The 22,068-nt window shown below is 35.1% G+C and overlaps 1 pseudogene; it reads left to right on the top strand.

Annotated features, from left to right (window-relative positions):
- Window positions 1-16,749: 16,749 nt before the first annotated feature.
- Window positions 16,750-17,568, top strand: LOC127544092 (oxidative stress-responsive serine-rich protein 1-like; annotated as a pseudogene).
- The last annotated feature ends 4,500 nt before the right edge of the window (window positions 17,569-22,068 follow it).

Raw genomic sequence — 22,068 nt, forward strand, 5'->3', positions numbered from 1 at the left:
TTGAGCATAGTTCCAAATTGCTCTCCAAAATGTCTGGATGTGTTCACAATTCCAACAATGTATCAGTGTCACTGTTTTCCCACATCCCCTCCAACATTGTGCATTATCATTCCCTGTCACTCTACCCAATCTGACAGGTGTGTAATGGTATCTCAGACTTAGAGTTGTCTTAATTTGCATTTCTCTGATTAATAATGATTTGTAGTATATTTTCATATGGCTAGAAATAGTTTCAATTTTTTCATCTGAGAATTGTGTGTTCATATCCTTTGACCATTTATAAATTGGATAATGGCTTGATTTCTTATAAATTAGAGTCAATTATCTATATATTTAGGAAGTGAGGCCTTTTTCAGAACATTTGACTATAAAAATATTTTCCCAGTTTATTGTTTCCCTTCTAATCTTGTCTGTGTTAGTTTTGTTTGTACAAAAAACTTTTCAATTTGATATAATCAAAATTTCCTATTTTTGTGATCAATAATGATCTTTAGATCTTCTTTGCTCATAAATTCCTTCCTCTTCCACAGGTCTGAGAGGTAAACTATCCTATGTTCCCCTAATTTATTTATAATCTCATTCTTTTTGGTTGGTCATGAACCCATTTTGACTTTATCTTGGTATATTATGTTAAGTGTAGGTCAATGCCTAGTTTCTGCCATACTAATTTCCAATTTTCCCAGCAATTTTTGTCAAATAATGTGTTCTTATCCCAAAAAAATAGGGTCTTTGGGTTTGTCAAACACTAGATTGTTAAAGTTATTGGCTGTTTTATCCTTTGAATCTCATCTATTGCATTGATCAACTAGTCTATTTCTCAGCCAATACCACATGGTTTTAGTAACCACTGCTTTATAATATAATTTTAGATCTGGTACAGCTAAGCCACCTTCATTTGATTTTTTTTTTTTTCATGAATTCCCTTGAAATTCTTGACCTTTTGTTTTTCCATATGTACTTTGTTATTATTTTTTCTAGGTCATCAAAATACTTTTTTGGGAGTCTGATTGGTATAGCGCTAAATAAATAGATTAGTTTAGTTAGTATTGTCATCTTTATTATACTTGCTCGCCCAATCCAAGAGCATTTAATATATTTCTAGTTGGTTAGATCAGACTTAATTTGTGTGGAAAGTGTTTTGTAGTTTTGCTCATAAAGTTTCCAATTTTCCCTTGGCAGATAGATTCCTAAATATTTTATACAATCAGTAGTTACTTTAAATGGAATTTCTCTTTGTAACTCTAACTGTTGGGTTTTGTTAGTGATATAATAAGAATGCTGATGACTTATGTGGGTTTCTTTTGTATCTTGCAAGTTTGCTAAAGGTTTGGATTGTTTCTAAGAACTTTTTAGTAGAGCCTCTGAGGTTCTCTAAGTATACCATCATAGTATCAGCAAAAAATGATAATTTGGTTTCCTCATTACCTATTCTCATTCCTTTAATCTCTTTCTCAACTCTTATTGCCAAAGCTAGCATTTCTAATACAATATTAAATAGTAACGGTGATAGTGGGCAACCTTGTTTCACTCCTGATCTTATTAGGAATGGTTGCCATTTGTCCCTGTTACATATGATGTTTACTGCTGGTTTTAAATAGATGCTACTGATTATTTTAAGGAAAAGTCCATGTATTCCTAACCTCTCAAGTGTTTTTAATAGGAATGGATGTTGGATTTTATCAACTGCTTTTTCTGCATCTATTGAGATGATCATTTTTTTTATTTGATTATTAATATGGCCAATTATACTGATAGTTTCCTAATATTGAACCAGCCCTGCATTCCTGGTATAAATCCTACTTAATCATAGTGTATTATCCTAGAGATGATTTTCTGTAGTCTTTTTGCTAATATCTTATTTAAGATTTTAGCATCAATACTCATTAGGGAGATTGGTCTATAATTTTTTTCTCTGCTTTTCAACCTACCTGGTTTAGGTATCAGTACCATGTCTGTTTCATAAAAGGAATTTGGTAGGACTCCTTCATTCCCTATTTTTTCAAATAATTTATATAACATTGGGGCCAATTGTTCTTTAAATGTTTGGTAGAAGTCACATGTAAATTCATCTGGTCTTTGGGATTTTTTTTTTAGGGAGTTAATTAATAGCTTGTTCTATTTCTTTTTCTGAAATGGGACTATTCAAGCAATTTACTTCCTCCTCTGTTAATCTGGGAAGCCTATATTTTTGGAGGTAGTCATCCATTTCGCTTAGGTTATCAAATTTATTGGCATAAAGTTGGGCAAAGTAACTCCTTATTTTTCTCTAATTTCCTCTTCATTGGTGGAACGTTCTCCCTTTTCATTTTTAAGACTACTAATTTGATTTTCCTCCCCCTTTTTCTAATCAGATTTACCAGAGGCTTATCTATTTTATTGGTTTTTTTCATAGAACCAACTCTTAGCTTTATTAATTAGTTCAATAGTTTTTTTTTTTTTTTACTTTCAATATTATTAATTTGTCCATTAAATTTTAGAATTTCAGATTTAGTATTTGATTGGGGGTTTTTAATTTGGTCTTTTTCTAGATTTTTTACTTGCAAGCCCCATCATTGATCTTTTCTTTCTCTATTTTATTCAAGTAGGCCTCTAAGAATATAAAATTTCCTCTTATTACTGCTTTGGCTGCATCTCACAAATTTTGATATGATGTCTCATCGTTGTCATTATCTTGAGTGAAATTATTAATTGTGTCTATAATTTATTGCTTCACCCAATCATTCTTTAAGATGAGATTGTTTAGTTTCCAATTACTTTTTGGTTTATTTACCCCTAACTTTTTGTTGAATGTAGTTTTTATTGCATTGTGATCTGAAAAGAAAGCATTTACTATTTTTGCCTTCTTGCATTTAATTTTGAGGTCTTTATGTCCTGATATATAGTCAATTTTTGAATAGGTTCTATGAACTGCTGAGAAGAAAGTGTTTTCCTTTCTGTCTCCATTCAGTTTTCTTCAAAGATCTATTATACCTAATTTTTCTACTATTCTATTTACCTCTTTAATTTCTTTTATATTTGTTTTGTGGTTTGATTTGTCTAATTCTGAAAATACAAGGTTGAGATGTCTTACTATTACAGTTTGCTGTCTATAATTTTTTTTTTTTTTGGCAGCTCTCTTAATTTCTCCTTTAGGAAGTTAGATGCTATACCACTTGGTGCATATATGTTTAGTATTGAAATTGCTTCGTTGTCTATGCTACCCTTTAGCAAGATATAGTTTCCTTCCTTATCTCGTTTGATTAGATCAATTTTTGCATTTGCTTGATTTGAGATAAGGATGGCTACCCCTGCTTTTTTGACTTCACTTGAAGCATAATAGATTGTGCTCCAGCCTTTTACCTTTACTCTGTATGTATCTCCCTGCTTTAAATGTGTTTCCTGTAAACAACATATTGTAGGGTTCTGTCTTTTGATCCATTCTGTTATCTGCCTCCTCTTCATGGGAGAGTTCATCCCATTCACATTTATGATTAAAATTACTAATTCTGTATTTCCTGCCATCCTAATATCCCCAGATTATGCTTTTCTTTTTCTTGCCCTCCCTAACCCTCTTTCCCAGTTTTAAACTTATGTGCTCCACTTGTATCACGATGCTCACCCTCTTTAGGATCCTTCTCTCCCCCACTTTGAATCTCTTCCCCTTTCTTGTACCCTTCCCTTATTACTCTTATTCTTTTCCCTTTTCCTCTCCCCCTTTTTAATGAGGAGAGAGAGGATTTTCTGTTAAACACGTTATGTCAATTATTTTCTCTTTGAGCCAACTCTGATGAGAGTAAGATTCACACAATGTTCCTCCCCCTCTCTGAGTTCCCTCAGATATGATAAGTTTCCTGCCTCTTCGTGATATGTTTTCCCTCTTTTGATTCCTCTTTTCCCCCTTTTCTAACATTATCCCTTTTCCATTTCTACTTCCCTTTTTTTATGTCATATCAGTTAAATCAAATTATACATGTAGTCTTTTTGTATATCCACAACAGAAATACAGTTCTCAAGAGTTCCTTTTGCCTTTTCTGCATCTCTTGAGTCCTATGGTTGGAGATCAAATTTTTTGTTTAGTTCTGTTTTTTTTTTTTCTCCTTAAAAACAAATGGAATTCATTTGTTTCATTAAATGTCCATCTTCTTCCCTGAAAGAAAATGCTCAGCTTATCTGGGTAGTTTATTCTTGGCTGCATTTAAAGTTATTTTGCCTTTCGGAATATCAGATTCCAGGCCCTTCAACCCTTTAATGTGGCAACAGCCAGATCTTGGATGATCCTTATTGTGGCACCTTGGTTTTAAATTGTTTTTTTTTTTTTTTCTGGCTGCTTGTGAAATTTTTTCCTTAATCTGATAGTTCTGAAATTTGGTCCCAATATTCCTTGGAGTTTTTATTTTAGGGTCTTTTTCAGAAGGTGTTCGATGAATTCTTTCAATGCCTATTTTACCTTCTGATTCTAATACCTCTGGACATTCTCTTTGATGATCTCTTGTAAAATAGTATCTAGGCTCTTTTTTTCATCATAATTTTCAGAAAATCCAATAATCCTCAGATTATCTCTCCTAGATCTATTTTCCAGGTTTGTCATTTGTCCAAGTAGATATTTCATTGTTTTTCCCAATTTATCATTTTTTTGGTTTTGCTTGACTATCTCAATGAATCATTAGTTTCTATTTGTTCAGTTCTGATTTTTAATGAATTATTTAGCTTCCTTAGCTTTTTTTACTTCTTGCTGTATATATCCAATTGAGTTTTTAAATGAATTGTTTTACTCTATGGAATTTTTTTCCATTTCACTAATTTTTTTTAGTGAATTATTTTCTTTTTCCAATTCACAGATCCTACTGTCTTCCAAATTCTTTGTCTTTTCCAATTCACATATCTTACTTTCCGGAGATTTTTTTTTTACTTTTTCCAATTCACAAATTTTGTTTCCCTGCACTTCCTGGGAATTTTTTACCTTTTCCAATTCATATTTCAGCAAGTTGTTACTTTCTTGCATAGTTTCTCTTTCCTTTCCCCATTTTTCGTCTAACTCTCTTTTGAGACTTTTAATGGTCTCTTCTATGAGAGTGTTATGTAAGAGGGGACAGGTAACATTTCCCTTTGGGGTATTGTCTGGTGGCTGTTTGCTATTGGTCTCTTTGGGATTGCAGACCTGCTCTTTTTCTGTATAGAAGCTAGCAATCATCCTTTTCATTTTTTTATTCATTTTTTAAATTCTTTATGGTATGCCCTCAGGACAAGGGGGGTACCAGCTTCCTCTGTGGAGCAGGGAGATATGTAAACTGGCTTCCAGCTCCATGGTATGGGAGTGCTCTGAGTGAAAGTTTCCCCTTCCCCCAAATGGAAGTGATTTAGCACAGCAGAGCTAGAAAAGTGCTCAGTGGAGAACCCCGCATGTGCTTTAGTGACTGCCCTAAGGCTAGAGACTAAATGGTGAAAGTGTCACCTTTTCTGGTGAGATTCAGATAATCTTTGGCTTCTAATCTTTATGAGTTGTAGCCATCAAGCCTATTTTTGAGGCTGGATATAATATTGATAGTGAGGGTTAAGAGAGGAGCATAGAAAGTCATGTGTGCCTTCTCTGCCATCTTGGTTCTGCCCTCTATCTCCCTGTTTTAAATGTATTTCCTGTAAACAACATATTATAGGGTTCTGACTTTTGATCCAGTCTGCTCTCCACCTCCACTTTATGGGAGAGTTCATCCCATTCACATTTACAGTTAAAATCACTAATTTTATATTTCCTGCCATTCTAATATCCCCAGATTATGCTTTTTTTTTTCTTGCCCTCCTCCCCCACTTCCCTAGTATTAAACTTATTGGTCCCACGTTTCATGCAGCTCTCCCTCTTAAGGACCCTTCCTCCTCCATTTGAATCCCTTCCCCTTTCTTGTACCCTCCCTTATTACTCTTTTCTCTTTTCTCTTTTCCTTTCCCACTTTTTAATGAGGTGAGAGAAGATTCTCTGTAAAACAAATATGTTAATTATTTCCTCTTTGAGCCAACTCTGATGAGAGTAGGATTCACCTACTATTCCTTCCCCCTCTCTAAGTTCCCTCAGATATGATGTTTCCTTTGCCTCATGGTCACATGTAGTTTTCCTCTTTTTATGTCCCCTTTTCCATTTTTATGACACTATCCCCTTTCCATTTCTACTTCCCTTTTTTATGTTATATTGGTAAAATCAAATTAGACATGTGGTTTTTATGTATATCCACAACAGAAATACAATTCTCAAGAATTCCTTTTACCTTTTTGTACTTCTCTTGAGTCCTGTGGTTGGAGATCAAATTTTTTGTTTAAGTGTGCTTTTTTTCCTTAGAAACAAATGGAATTCCTTTGTTTCATTAAATGTCCATCTTTTTCCATGGAAAAAAATGCTCAGCTTAACTGGGTAGTTTATTCTTAGCTGCATATCAAGTTCTTTTGCCTTTTGGAATATCAGATTCCAGGCCCTTCTGTCGTTTAATGTGGAGATAGTCAGATCTTGAGTAACCCTTATTGTGGCACCTCGATATTTGAATTTTTTTTTCCTGGCTGCTTGTAATATTTTTTCTTTAGTCTGAAAAGTCTGAAATTTGTCCACAATAATCCTCAGAGTTTTTATTTTAGGGTCTTTTACAGAAGATGTTCGATGAATTCTTTCAAATCCTATTTTATTTTTAGGTTCTATTACTTCTGGGCAATTCTCTTTGATGATTTCCTGTAAAATAGTATCTAGGCTCTTTTTTTCGTCATAATTTTTGGGTAGTCCAATGATCATCAGGTTATCTCTCCTAGATCTATTTTCTAGGTCTGTTGTTTTTCTAGTAAGTGTTTGACATTTTTTCCCCCAATCTTTCATTTTTTTGGTTTTGCTTGACTGATTCTTAATGTCTCAATGAATCAGTTATTTCTATTTGTTCAGTGCTGATTTTTAGTAAGTTATTTTCTTCATTAGCTTTTTTTTTTTTTTTTTTTTTTTTTTTTTTTTTTTTTTTTTTTACTTCTTTTTGTATATGTTCAATTGAGGTTTTAAATGAGTTGTTTTGTTCTATGGAATTTTTTTTTTAAGTGAATTATTTTCTTTTACCAATTCACAAATTCTGTGTCCCTGCATTTCTTCGAAGTTTTTTACCTTTTCCAATTCACATTTCAGGAAGTTGTTGCTCTCTTGCATAGCTTCTCTTTCCTTTCCCCATTTTTCTTCTAGTTCTCTTTTAAGATTTTTAATAGTCTCTTCTAGGAGAGCCTTTTGTATTGAGGATCAACAATTGTCTGGAGACTGTCTGCTATTAGTCTTTTCAGGGTTGAAAAGCTGCTCTCTTTCTGTATAGAAACTATCAATTGTCCTTTTGATTTTTTTACTCATTTTTTAAAGCCTGTAGGGTCTGCCTTCAGGGCCAGGAGGTTACCAGCTTCCTCTGCAGAGCGGTAATAGGTGTATGGACAGGTAGCTGTCCTGCCAGATGGCTATTAAAAAGCAGCGAGGTACTGGAGTGTTTTGGGAAAGAGTTCCCCACCGGGAAGTAACTCAGGCCTGCAGGGCCAAGCTGGGAAAGTGCCCAGCAAAGAACCCCTGCTGTGTGGGATAATGACTGCCCTGGGGCTAGACGCTGAGCAGTGAGAGTTTCACTACCCCAACAAATCCCACCCTGGGGCTGTGGGTATTAGCAGCTGAGCAGTGAATGGCCCTGTAGGGACCAGAAGTGTTTCTACCCCGGGAAGCACAGTCCTGCTGGGGAAGTTCTATTGCCCCAGGCCGAGCCTCCCACTGTGCAGATTAGAGGCTGCCCTGGGCTGTGCCCCTGTGCTGTGCAGATTTGTAACTGCCCCTGCAAAAGCCCTGAACTGCAGGATGTGGCTACAGGGCAGTGTTAATGGTATGCCTGAATCACTTCTGGGTTTGAGTGGTTACAGTCAGATCTTGTAGGTTCTGGTGTTTTTTAGAATACCCTCTGTTTTAGGCTTTAATTTCTCTGCCAGTTTACTGCTTTGTAATCAAAGCAGAGCAGTTAGCCTATAGCAGAGTCATCTCTATAACTTCTCTAGCCACAGAGATCACCCCCACCCCTGGTCTGCTCAGGACATTAGCCTCTTGCTGCATGCACTGGGCTATTCCTAGCCCCTCAGGACAAACCTTTCCTGGCGATCTTCCAGATTATCTTCTGCTGGTAAGTTATGTGCTTCTAATCTTTATGAATTTAAGCAGTGAAGAGCTATTTTTGAGCCTTAATTAAATAGTTGGTTGAGGGGATGAGAGGAGCTTAGAAAGTCTTGTGTGCCTTCTCCGCCATCTTGGCTCTGCCCCTATATCGTCCATATTCCTAAGGAAGAAGGTTAGAGAACTACAAGAATTATATATCAAAACTATACTAGTAATGGAATCTCAAACTCCCTCTATCAGAGCTAGATAAATCAAAACACTAAATAAATAAGAAGTTAAAGAGGTAAATAAAATTCCATAAAACTTAGGTATGATAGACATTTGGAGGAATTTGAATGGAGGCATAATAGAATATAGTGTTTTTTGTTTTTTTTTTTTTGGCAATACATAGTACCTACACAATAACTGACCATGCATTAGAGCATAAAAATCTCAAAATCAAATGTGGAAAGGTAGAAATAGTAAATGCTTTTTTTCATATCATTATACAATAAAAAATTACATGCAATAAAAGGCAAGGGGAAAATAGACCAAAAATTAATTGGAAATTAAATAATCTAATCCTAAAGAATGGGTGGGTGAAACTAAAAATCATAGCCCCAAGAGAGCAGGACACAGTAGATAATTTCATCCAAAAGAATTGAATTAATGAGACAATATATCAAAATTTAAGTGATGCAGCCAAAGCAGTTCTTAGGGGAAGTTTTATATCTCTAGATGTTTACTTACATAAAACAAAGAAAGAGAAGGTCAATGAATTGGGCATACAGCTAAAAATGTTAGAAAAAGAACAAATTAAAAGTATTTTGTTTTTGACTACCCATCCTCCAATCTTCCCTTCTTATTATTAACCTACTCTTCACCCCATTATTTTCTTTCATTCCTAATTTCCTGTATGATAAGATAGATATCTATAACCAATTGACTTTTTTTGAGCCAATTCTGTTGATAATATTCACTCACTCCTTTTTTCTTTTCCCTCTACAATAAACATTTTTTTCTTGCCTCTTTTATGTGAGATAAATTATTCCATTGTACCTCTTCCTTTCCCTTTCTTCCAGTACACTCCTTTTCTCATGCCTTATTTTTTAGTTATCATCCCTTTCATTTAACTAACTCCTGTACCCTCTGTTTATATATACTTCTTCTAACTGATAATAATGAATAATGAAAGAATAATAAAAATAATGAAAAAATTCTTAGGAGTTATAAATATCATATTCCCCTATAGCAGGGGTCCTCAAACTACGGTCTGTGGGCCAGATACAGCAGCTGAGGATGTTTATCCCCCTCACCCAGAGCTATGGAGTTTGTTTATTTAAAGGCTCACAAAACAAAGTTTTTGTTTTTACTATAGTCCGGCCCTCCAACAGTCTGAGGAACAGTGAACTGGACCCTTATTTAAAAAGTTTGAGGATCCTTGCCCTATAGAAATGTAAATGGTTTAACCTTATTAAATGCCTTATGATTCCTCCTTCCTGTTTGCCTTTTTATGCTTTACAGTCTTGTACTTAAAAGTCAAATTTCATCTTTAGCTCTGGTCGTTTCATTAAGAATGCTTGAAAGTGCTCTATTTCATTAAAAATCCAGGATTTTTTCCTAAATGATTACACTCAATATGACAAGATAGATGATTCTTGGTTTTAATCCTAGTTCCTTATCCTTCAGAATTCCATATCCGAAGCTTTCCTATCCTTTCATGTAGAAGTGGAAAAATGTTGTGTTTTCATGTTATTTTATAGTGATTTCATGTTATTTTAATTATTCCTTTCTTACTGCTTATGATATTTTCACCTTGACCTAAGAGCTCTGGAATTTAGCTACACTATTCTTGTTATTTTTCCATTTGGGATCTATTTCAGGAGGTGTTTACAGATTATTTCCATTTCTATTTTTAGTTTTAGAATATCAGGTGAGTTTCCCTTAATTATTTCTTGAAAGATGTCTAGACTCTTTTATTGATTGTGGTTTTCATGTAGCTCTATATTTAAAAGAAAATTGGTGGTGGTGGGGAATCTATTTTCCAAGTTAGTTGTTTTTCCAATAAGTTTTTTCACATTCCCTTCTTTTTTTTTCATTCTTGTTTGTTTGTTTGTTTGTTTAATTTCCCACAGTTATTACCTTTCATTTATTTGCTCAATTCTACTTTATAAGGAATTATTTTCTTCAGAGAACTCTATCTTCCTTTCCATATGGCCAATTCTATTTTTTAGTAAGTTTTTTTTTCCTTCAGTTAATTTTTGTGCCTCTCTTTCCATTTATCCAATTCTGCTTTTTATGGAATTTTTTCTCCTCATTAGCTTTTACCATTTGATCTAGCTGGTTTTTTAAGGTGTTACTTCAATATTTTTGTATGTGTGTGACTCCTTTACCAAGCTGTTGACTTTTTCATGATTTTCTTTCATCACTCTCATTTCTCTTCTCATTTTTTTCTTTACCTATATTACTTGATTTTTCAAATCCTTTTTGAGTTCTTCCATGGCCTGATGGCAATATTTATTTTTCTGGGAAGCTTTGGATATAATAATTTTGACTTTGTTATCTTCTTTTATTTAATTGGTTTTGATCTTCCTTGTCACAATAGTAACTTTTATGATCAGAACTTTTTTTGTTGTTGTTGTTTGCTCATTTTCCCACATATTTATTGACTGTTAATTGTTTATTAAAATAGGACCCCGCTTCCAGGGTGGAGGGTACATCATCCAAATATCGGATGTTTGTTTTTTTGGGGGGTCCTCTAAGTTTTTATTTCTTCCAACATAGTATGATCTAAGAAGAGATGTTTACCCCTTTTCTGGTTTATATTCTTATTTGTGAGCAACTAGAAGTACTGTTTTCTGTCCAAGAACTGTGAGGGGGGGTACCCATTCTATTGGCTGCAAACTCTGATGTACTAATGTTCCTTCTCATCTTGGAGCTGCCACTCATGACTGAGACTGGGCTCTGAGTATGGACGATGCAACAGAGTCCTTTCTTATTAATAGCAAAAAGATCCCTGTAATCTGACCAGTTGTTATATGCCTTTATTTTCTGTGGGCTCATATCTCTGGAAGAAGCTGTTCCACATGCTGACTGAGTAGTCCCCAAGGCTGGCTTCTTGCTTACAAGTGCTGACTCTGGTCTGGACCATTTTTCATATTTACTTGGGTGTTATAAAACTTTCCTTCTGACTTTCTAAGTTGTCTTTGGCTGGAAAATTATCTCACCTCATGTTTTTGTGGGATTTGTTGCACCAGGAATTGTTTTATAGAATTATTTAGAAGTATTTGGAGGAGTTTTGCAAAGAGCTCAGTTGAGTCTCTGCCTTTTCATCATCATCTTGGAAATGGATGATTTTCTAATAACTCAAGTATTAGTATTTTTTAAATTTTAAATTTTTATTTTCAAAATATGTGTAAAGAGAATTTTCAACATTTTTCCTCAAAATGTTGTGTTCCAAATGTTTTCTCTCTCCTTTTCCCCTTTCTCTCCCCTATACAGCAAATAATTCAATATGTTAAACATGTGCAATTCTTCTACTCATACTTCTACAATTATTATGCTGCACAATAAAAATCATATGAAAAAGTGTGTGTGGGATGATTAGAAAGGAAACAAAAAGCAAGCAAACTACAACAAGAAAGGTAAAAATATAATGTTGTGATCCACATTCAGTCCCCACAATCCTTTTTCTAGATACACCTGGCTCTCTCCATCATAAGTCTAGTGAAAGTGGCCTGAATCACCTCATTGTAAAAAGCCAAATCTATCACAATTGATCATCAGAACTGATAGTTGCATAATTTTGGTACAATGTACCAAGTTAGAGTTAAGAAACTCTACTCACTTCACTTACCATCATTTCATGTAAGTCTCTCCAGGTCTTTCTGAAATCATCCTGCTGATCATTTCTTATAGAACAGTAATACTCCATAACATTCATATACCATCACTTATTCAGCCATTCTTCAACTGATGAATGCCTACTCAGTTTCCAATTCCTTGCCATTACATAAAGGGCTGCTACAAATCGGTTATGAAAATATTATCTAACTACACATATATTTTAATCTCTTGAATATATTAAGAACAGAAAATGATATTTATATAGATTTTGACCTTTCCAAAGTGCTTTACATGCTTCATTTATTGTGATCTACAAAACAATTCTATGAGATAAGTGCTATGTAGATAATATACTCATTTTAAATATAAAGAAACTAAGACAAAGGTATGCGAAATACTTTATCCAAGGTCACACAAACAATTTTATGACAGAATCTGAACTCAAGTCTTTCTGATTTCAACTTTTGACATTCTATCCACTACATGTGGGACTAAAGCAAAAACATGCAAATAATCAAAATCCTGGTCTTAAGAAATCATTAAACCTGAATTTTTTTTTTCCTTAGATGAGAGAAGCAGCATAGTACTATGGAAAAAGAACAGATTTTTGGAATTTTAGCCTTTGGACTAAAATCCTAAACTAAAAGAAATTAGATCATTTTTATTTTTGTTTTACAATATTTATTCATTGATGCCTGGATTAATTTACCACATGTGAATGCCATAATTTCTTTTTGCTTGTGTTTTCCCTATTGATTTATCTGTTTATGTTCAAGATATTTGCGTTTTTTCTTTTCTGTGATCTTTGGTAATTTCACTCTCTCCCCTCCTCCACATTTCCTTTTATTATTCACTTTTTGACTGCTTCCTTTGTAACACTATTTTGCTTGGGAGATATATTTCAAATTGTCTCAGCCTCCTCCCATACCTAGCAATTCGGGGATTATCAGGTTATTTTTTGACCCAATCCATTTCTTTAAAAAAAAAAAAAAAGAAAGAAAGAATTGACCTAGGTTAGAGGTTAGGCTATTCACCTCTAGTTCAGTGAAATGTCACACAGATCCTTTTACATGGTGTTTTATCCTTTCCTTCTACTTCTCAATTATTTAGTTTAGCAGTTCAAAACACTGCTGTAATAGCAAGGGGTGATTTTTTTTGTTGGTTTATTTTTAATTTGGGTCTAGCTGACTCTAGGAAGTAGGGAAGGTTGAGTTGTGGTGTTGACTTCTATAATAAGCCCAGTCATATTCCCTTCCTTATTCCTGTGCTCTGCGGACATCTTTTGAAGCCCATAATCAAAACCCAGAAAACTTTATCAAGACACTGGAAAGAGGGAGGGAGGGGGAATGACAATGAAAGATAAAGATTTGTTACAAACTATGAGTTAGCTCATTGTCTACTGCTACAGTATCACTTGAGGTAACACAAGAAGAAGCAGAGGAAGGATTGTTTTACAGGAATTAAGTAGAAGTTCATTTTTTTAAAACCTTTTCAGTTTTAGGTCCTAGACCATAGAGAGAGCTGAATTTGCTTTACTTCGATGCATCATTTCTTTTTTTGAGAGCTTAGAAAGGTTGTGAGGATCAGAAATAATGTCTAGCCATCCATCTTATTAATCACATGATCCAGAAATTCCATACAGTTTCTTTTGAAGAAAGGAACAAACTGTATCAAATTCCATCCTCTTTATTGGCTCTCAGTCCTCTCAGGGTTCATTTATGTCTCTGTATGATATAAAATGAAGTTGGATGAGTGTTTTCTGCAGTCCCTTACAATTCTAGACCATTGATCCTTTTATCTCTTTCTTATTGACTTATTCCCACCCAAGCCAAAACAATGATAACAATAACCCCAAATCATAGTTGCTTTCAGAAATTGCTTTAGTGTTTTTCTTTCTCAATCCCAAGTATCCTTCATTTTCAAAGAATATCACTGATATGAAGAAAATGATGCCTTGACTTATAAGTGAATTGGATTTAAGTGAGACAGAGCTTGCAAATAGTCAACCTTACTCTTTCCTCCAGAGCTACTGGAGTCTAATGACAAGACATAGGTTAGGATGACTGGTGATAGCCCTGGATGCCTTTTTAAATTAAGCTCTTTCCCATATCCCAGTTTATCTGAGACAATACCCATTCAGAAATTAAAGATTAGGTAATAATTAAGACAAAGGATGGCCTAGTTTACCTTCACAAAAGAAACAATCTGGGAAGGAAAAACCCTTAGTGTTTCTGACCTGAATAGAAAAAACTGCAATTTATATTCTGAGTCATGAGAACCCAAAAAAAGGAATAAATGAGATTTGGGCAGAGACCTATTACTAGACAATCATTCTAAGTGAAGGGATGTAAATGAAATTTATGTTTCCTCTAGATAGAATTAATTTAAAGATAGTCATATTAAAGGGTTACCTATATGACTCCACCAAAGGTAAGATAAGGAGAGCTCTCTGATTTCTCTCAAATTGCTGCAATGAAATGTTCTCTTACAAAACTTTATTTGTTATGTTCACATTAAAAATACAAATATCTTAATAACTTAAAATAGTTTTTAAGAACTTTGCATGAATTAGAAAATCAATTTTTTTCAATTGACAACTAAAGGAACCCAATACAACATGGCAAAAATATATTTTTAGAAGAGAAAGGGTAAAGAGAAGCTCAACACTAGAGTATAACATCAATGTACCTTAAATAGTCAAAGGACAGATAGCATGATGACCTCAAGCTATCAGAGAAAGGGCAGGAGAGCAGTTGATACACTATAGGAGGCCAACATAAGAAATGTTTTACTGACTTCATAGTCCACAAATTATTGATCTTCTATAATTTTAGCATTATCTTTGGAGACTTTGATATATTCAGAATTGTTATGAATCAATGCAATGAATTTTCATTAAGTTCAATTCATTGTTATTGATTGAGTAGTTTCCTCAGCTTAATTTTAAAGTTGAAAGGGTCTTCAGTGGCCTGAACATGTTTACATATAATACAAGGTTTTTTTTTTTTTAATATCAATTTTCAAAGACAATACATTAAGCTCGTACTATATTGACTGGTTTTCTTTAGTAATTTAGCCAGTTTTACTGTGTGTATATGTGTGTGTGTGTGTGTGTGTGTGTGTGTGTGTGTGTATGTGTGTGTGTAAGAATTATATTTTTTAAAAAGAATTATTCAACAAATCAAAATTAAAATCAAATAATAGCAAATTTAAAATTTGTTACCAGCACATATAAATTTGAAGAATAATGTTAAAGGGAGTTAAGGATAAGTTAAATGTTCCAGGGAGGAAAAAAAAATAAAAAGACAGCTATTCATTCTTTCTGTATAGTTACATTGAATCATCTTCATATCTTTTTCAATAAAGTACTTGACACATCCAATAAATTTTTGCTATTTCCTTTATGATGTTATTTTTATTAATTTTTTAAAGAATAAAATAAGTGATTAAGTCTAAGAATCAAGGAAAACATCACTGTTATACATAAAGAATCTTATATAAAATAGGAATTCTGAAAATTTATGTTAATTTTTACATCTGGCTGTGGAGAGATTTAGCAGGAAAGCAAATGGGACAGTGATTAAAAGGACAAAGGTACTTCCAAGATATCACACCATGTCTCTGATCTCAAATTTTATATTTATAAATTGCTGGAAACTAGATGATCTCTAATTTTCATTCAATGGAGGAAGTAATATATAAAATATTGATTTTTTTTTTCCCCACTGATTAACGGAAGCTTGTAGATTCTTTCAAAACTGACATTCAATAATTTCTGTAAGGAAGGAAAAAAAAATCCTGCTTGCCACCTATGCTAGCAATTATAATGCAAAGTGCATTTCAAGTAATTTAAATCCTTCAATTGAAGTTCTTATCTACTTTCCACTTAGCACTACTGCAGTAACATAAAGCTGTCTCCTTTCCTGCAGTTGCTATGACTTTTACTGTAAATAAAAATCCAATTTAAATCATAGGTTTGTGTATTGGAATATATTTCAGAACATGATGGTCATCTTTTTGTGCAACATTTGCTCTATTACATTACTTGGGATAGTTAATTGCTAATATCCATGAGCCACATAAATGACTAAAATCTGGCTAATAATAAAGAACAAATTCAGAAAAGATGTGACTTTTCATTCTTTAGATTTGTAGGCGAAAGTTAATTTTGCTTTGGAACATAAATATGGCTGATGATTTTTTCTTCCACAGAAAATTCCATATGCTATATGTGATTTTTTAGTTTTCAAAGGACAATATAAAATAATGTATAAAGAGAGCTACAATTTGAGTCAGAAAGTTGGGATTTAAATATTGACCTAATTTTGAAATTCACTAGCTAGATGACCTTGATTAAATCACATAATCTCCAAAGGTCTCAATTATCTTTTCCCCAAATAAAAGTTTTGAAATGGAGATTGTTTAATAACTACAGCTAGAATCCTGGAAAATTCCTTCCATTATACTTATTACAAAAAGTTGATTGGAAATATATAATGGATGAAAGTGTATGTATATATATATATATGTGTGTGTGTGTGTGTGTGTGTGTGTGTGTGTGTGTGTGTCAGGAAGAAGGAGGCTTACAGAATTACATGCTAATGAAGCTGGTTAAAAATCACTGAAATTGTTGGTGCTGGGCACTTCTCATAGCATCCTGGATCCATGTATCTCCTAACTCTGGATCACGGAGGAAAACTGAACAGACTGAACCAGACTGAACCAGATTGAACAAACACTGCAGCTGGAAGCATTGATAGATAACAACCATCAACAGTGAATCAACTTCCACAATGAAATGTAAAGTCAAGACTGCTTTTAAGAAACTAAAGGATGCAGCAGGATCCATAGCTTCTCTTTCTATTGTAGAAGAAGCAAGTATCAGAGCATCAGTTACAACTGCTACAGATGAGACCAAATTTAAAACAATATGTGCATCTAAAGACAAGTCAGCACTATTCTACACAAAAAAACTTCATAAAGAATAGTGAGAACCCAGCGTTATGAGCATTCCATGTCTCCATGCTTCGTCCTCCAAAGTTTATATCCTATAGTACAAAAGCTGAGTCTTCCACCAGTCATCTCAGACACAAAAGCCAACCTGATTGTCCTGAAAGCAATAATCACAGTGCAAGGGAATGCTCTATTTCTTCTCCTAATGGGTTTAATAATACAGAGACTGAAGGAACCGTTGGGGACTACAGTTCCTGACTGTGCATCAGAAGGCAAAACAAGAAGACTCCTCTGATGCCACCCTGGCCTCTCAAGTGAGTTTCAAAGGCAGTGATCTCTATGACATTCATCAGTACTCAAGCTAAATCTAGATAAGTAATGTGCATGTGCAGGTAGGGATTGCCAATGTAAGAAGTAGCAAGATTTGGCTTTTTTTTAGACTATCAGAATGTCCCTCCCTTGGCAGCAGAAAAAAAATCCACCCTCAAAGACTACTCAGAAATTTTCTATACCAGAGCTCCATCTAGCTTGCTCTATTCTTGTTCTGAATGAGCTAGGGGCTATGTAGATGGTATATTGAAGATCTTTCAGACTACACTAAATGTTACTTGTATATACCCCCTAAAATGATCCATGTTGCAGAAATGATGTACACCTGATAGCAATAAGCAGAATTACCTGCTTTAAAACCGTGGAGTTTTGGAAAAATGACTTAGTTACTGGCAGGCCATTCAGTCACTCTGAGTGAAAAAATACTTTTAGCTCTTCTTTGCATCTCAAAAAAAAAATGGCTGTAATGTTCAAATGTGTTCTTGGCTGCTATGAAGTCTATAAATAGCCAGTTAGGATGACAAATTGTTAAAGCATCATTTATTAGTGTGTATTATGAATCATATGTTCCTATTAATGGGAAATCTTGAGGATACATTATTGAAATATATAGTAAATCTTTACTGTCCAAGCATCTTCTTTTAAGTGAACTTACCCAAGTGAAAAGAAATGGGCCTGGTAAATCTAAAAAATGATGCTTTGGGCTTCTGTCCCCTCCATTTTCAGTAATATGGTCTCCATTTTCCCAATTTATTTCTTTGCTTTCACCTTGTCTGACACTGACCACAGAGTAGTTCTGGATCAGTTATTTAAATATGTGGTGGGGGTATATTGTTTGAAGCATCACTTTAGCTCACTTATGGCAGGCATAGGTTTGCCTTAGAATGGATGCAGTACAGACTGTGCCTAATCTTTTCATATTACTCTTTTCTGGCACAGCAATAAGCACAACAAGCAGCCATGGTGCCAGTGAGCAATCCCAAACATTGTCATCAAATCTATCTAATCTGAGCCTCCCTTCAGCCAGTAACCCCAGCTCCAGATTGGTCAGCAAAACATGATCCACATCTCACCCAGACTCAATGGTCTCCCAAACCTCATCTAAACCATACCTTCCTCCCTAGGGGCCTCAACAGACTATTTTGAATCCAACCTCTGGCTACCCTGATTCCTAAAATGATTTCCAGCCAGTGGACTCAAAGGCAAAAGATGCCTGAAGATCCTAAGTCTGCCTGGCCTGACCTCACTTCTCTTGAAGGACACCCACATCCGGGCACTTGAAGCATCAACTGCTTTAACATCATTGTGGAAAAGCCAGTTCAATAGGTAAGAATTACCAAGAAATCCAGACTGAATTTTTCAAAGGAAGAGTCTTTATCATAAAAGCAGAATGGAACCAAATAGCATCAGGGGACTGATTGGTTGGAGGATATAATTCGGAATGGGTACTTATAGGAAAAAAGTAAGAACTATCTCCTCCAAAGCAAGGAGTAGTTATTGCTTAGCCATTAATTAGGTTCTTCCAAAGGGGATGTTGATTACTAATTGGTCATAACTTGTCAAAAACAACAACAATAAAAAATTGAAATATATAGCATAATCCAGGCTCCCTTTATCCTGTTTACCAGGATCCAAGCTCCTTGCCCCCGTTGGGAAGGTAACCACATTCTGTTTACTAATACCCAAGCTCCCTGTACCTGTCTTACTGGGCAATAACATCTTGCTTTCTGCCCCTTATAATTAGCTACTAACTAAGGCCCTTCTGTGGCACATTCTATCATCAACCCAGGCATTGCAGCTTCCCCATCATCAAGATCCTTTACCAAGAAAACTCATAGGACTCAGTGAAGAGAAGGTCTTAGACTCAGAGAGCTTTAAAACAAATTGATCTCTCTTGAGGAGGCCTGAAGAGAAAATTTACACGCTGGAATGTAAATTATTTGTCAGAAATCTGCCAGCTGAGATTGCAGAGGAAGATTCCAAATGATTATTTTCTAAATATGGAGAACCTAATGTCTTTATCAACAAAAGCAAAGGACTTGGCATCTGGATTCCAGAATTTGTGAAAGCACAACTTCATGATATATCTGGAAAGAGCTAGAATTTTGCGTTATTCTTGCCATAAATGCTATTGTGGTATCTGTACAGAGATTCTTCACACTATGTTTTTAATAAATTTTTAGACTAATCACTGAACCAATTTGGACTTCCAATTGTTGATAATGAAAGGAGATCTATAGAGAAGCCTATTGCTGAATATACTTCTTAGTATATTCATGAAAGAAAAGCATTTGAACTGTGCATGGAAGGAGGGTTTTTGTTGATAACACTCCTTCCAGCCAGCAATCCCAGCTCTGGGGTGGGGACCAAAATATAGTCCACATCCCACCCAGATTCAGTGGTCTCCCAAGTCTCATATAAACCATCCCATTACCTGGGAGCCTCGGCAGATGCCCGTGAGTGCAACTTGTGGGTACCATGAGACCTAAAATGAGCTGGTGGACCCAAAAGGCAAGTTGCCTGGAGAACCTAAGTCTGGCTGGCCTGGCCTCACTCCTCTTAGAGAATACCCAGTGCTTTCACAACTGGGCACTTAAAGCACCAGCTGCTGTACCATTGCTGTGGGAGAGCCAGTTCAATAGGTAAGAGTTCCTATAAATACTCATTCCAAATTACTTCCTCCAACCAGTCATTGAGAAACCACTTGAGTAACTAGATGAAGATAATCTTTCTGTAAAGCTTGCATAAATAACCCAATATATCAAAAGGAGGATGGAAGGAGAGAGAAGGAAGAGGGAAGGGGAGAGAGAGAATTGTCATTTTGTTCAACATGCACCTTTGAGTTTGAATATTCCTTGAGATGGAAGACTTTGTATGAAATAGAAAAGCAGAAAGAGCTGATTGAGAAAATAAGTTAAAAAAAATGAAAACAACAACAACAAAGAAAGTGAAATGTAAAATACACATCGATGATGTCTCAGTGTTAGATGTGTTTAGCAGAGGAACTGATATTCCCTGAGCAGGCAGGGAGAAAGTTCTGATATACATCAGTTTAGTTCCAATGTTCTACCCTCTGGGGAGGTCATCCAGTCCAAAATTCAAGTTATGTCAAACCCCTGAGACCCACCTTCTGTAGAAATCTCCAGAAGCCTCACCTTGCCATGCCCTGTCAGAAACCCCAATCATGTCCCTGAGGTTAAATTTTCCCTATAAAATATATTTATAGGCTATCCCATGGTGGCTGCCTTCCTTTGGATCAGACCACCACCTTACACTGCTTCTTCCTCTTTCCCCAAGCCATGTGATATTTTCCTAACTTCACTATGCTTCCCAGCTCCATTTCTTCTTCTTTTTTTAAAATAACTTTTTATTGATAGAACTCATGCCAGGGTAATTTTTTACAGCATTATCCCTTGCATTCACTTCTGTTCCGATTTTTCCCCTCCCTCCCTCCACCCCCTTCCCCAGATGGCAAGCAATCCTTTACATGTTGAATAGGTTACAGTATATCCTGGATACAATATATGTGTGCAGAACCGAACAGTTTTCTTGTTGCAGAGGGAGAATTGAATTCAGAAGGTATAAATAATCCAGGAAGAAAAACAAAAATGCAAGCAGTTTATATTCAACTCCCAATGTCCTTTCTTTGGGTGTAGCTGCTTCTGCCCATCTTTGAGCAATTGAAACTGAATTAGCTCTCTTTATCGAAGAGATCCACTTCCATCAGAATACATCCTCAAATGGTATCATTGTTGAGGTATATAATGATCTCCTGGTTCTGCTCATTTCACTTAGTATCAGTTCATGTAAGTCTCGCCAGTCCTCTCTGTATTCATTCTGCTGGTCATTCCTTACAGAACAATAATATTCCATAACGTTCATATATCATAATTTACTCAACCATTCTCCAATTGATGGGCATCCATTCATTTTCCAGCTTCTAGCCACTAGAAACAGGGCTGCCACAAACATTTTGGCACATACAGGTCCCTTTCCCTTCTTTAGTATCTCTTTGGGGTATAAGCCCAGTAAAGACACTGCTGGATCAAAGGGTATGCACAGTTTGATAACTTCTTGAGCATAGTTCCAAATTGCTCTCCAGAATGGCTGGATTCCATTTCTTCTTAAAACTAAGTCTTTTAGGGTGATAACTTCCTTTCAGTATTTAGTCCACCAACTAAGGGCATGCTCCAACTGCATGGGATGCTCCCTTTCTACTGGGTAAGTGTGAGTTTCACTAAGGAACTTCCTTTTCATATTCTCTCCCACTTTATTTCATATTTACCATTTCTGTTTTCTATTGTATCACTTCATTTTGTCTGTAACCTCTTCCCTAAATAAAACTATCTTTTGCCAAAGAGATTGGCCATTGCGAATTCTTCACATGACCAAACCCCAACTTTTGATACTTATCATCATCTGGTGTTTACATGACCTACATCATATATAATCAGGCACATGTTTTTTTTATGCCAGCATCTAAGAGATAGCAGGACCAGCTGAGATCAATGGAGGAACTTCACAATCAAGTAATGCAGAAACATACACAAAAAATTGCAGTTAACACAAGAGGAAAAGGTGCAGAAGTAAATGAGAAATAATGAATTGGCAACATGAGATGAGAAAAACTTTTAATGAAATGCAGGAGTTTCCTATGTCTCAGGAAGCCAGAAATTTCTAGCTTTAGGTGATGGCATATGTTATTCCACCTACAGCTTTGTGTGATGCATTGATGAAAACTGACATGAGTGTTGAATGTTTTGGGAAGGAAGGAGCTGGGCCTTTAGTTGGCAAGGTGCTAGAGGAATAGACCTGGAACTTTAGCAGCA

The sequence above is a fragment of the Antechinus flavipes genome, chromosome 1 (genome assembly GCF_016432865.1).
Source record: "Antechinus flavipes isolate AdamAnt ecotype Samford, QLD, Australia chromosome 1, AdamAnt_v2, whole genome shotgun sequence".
NCBI classification, from domain to species: Eukaryota; Metazoa; Chordata; class Mammalia; order Dasyuromorphia; family Dasyuridae; genus Antechinus; species Antechinus flavipes.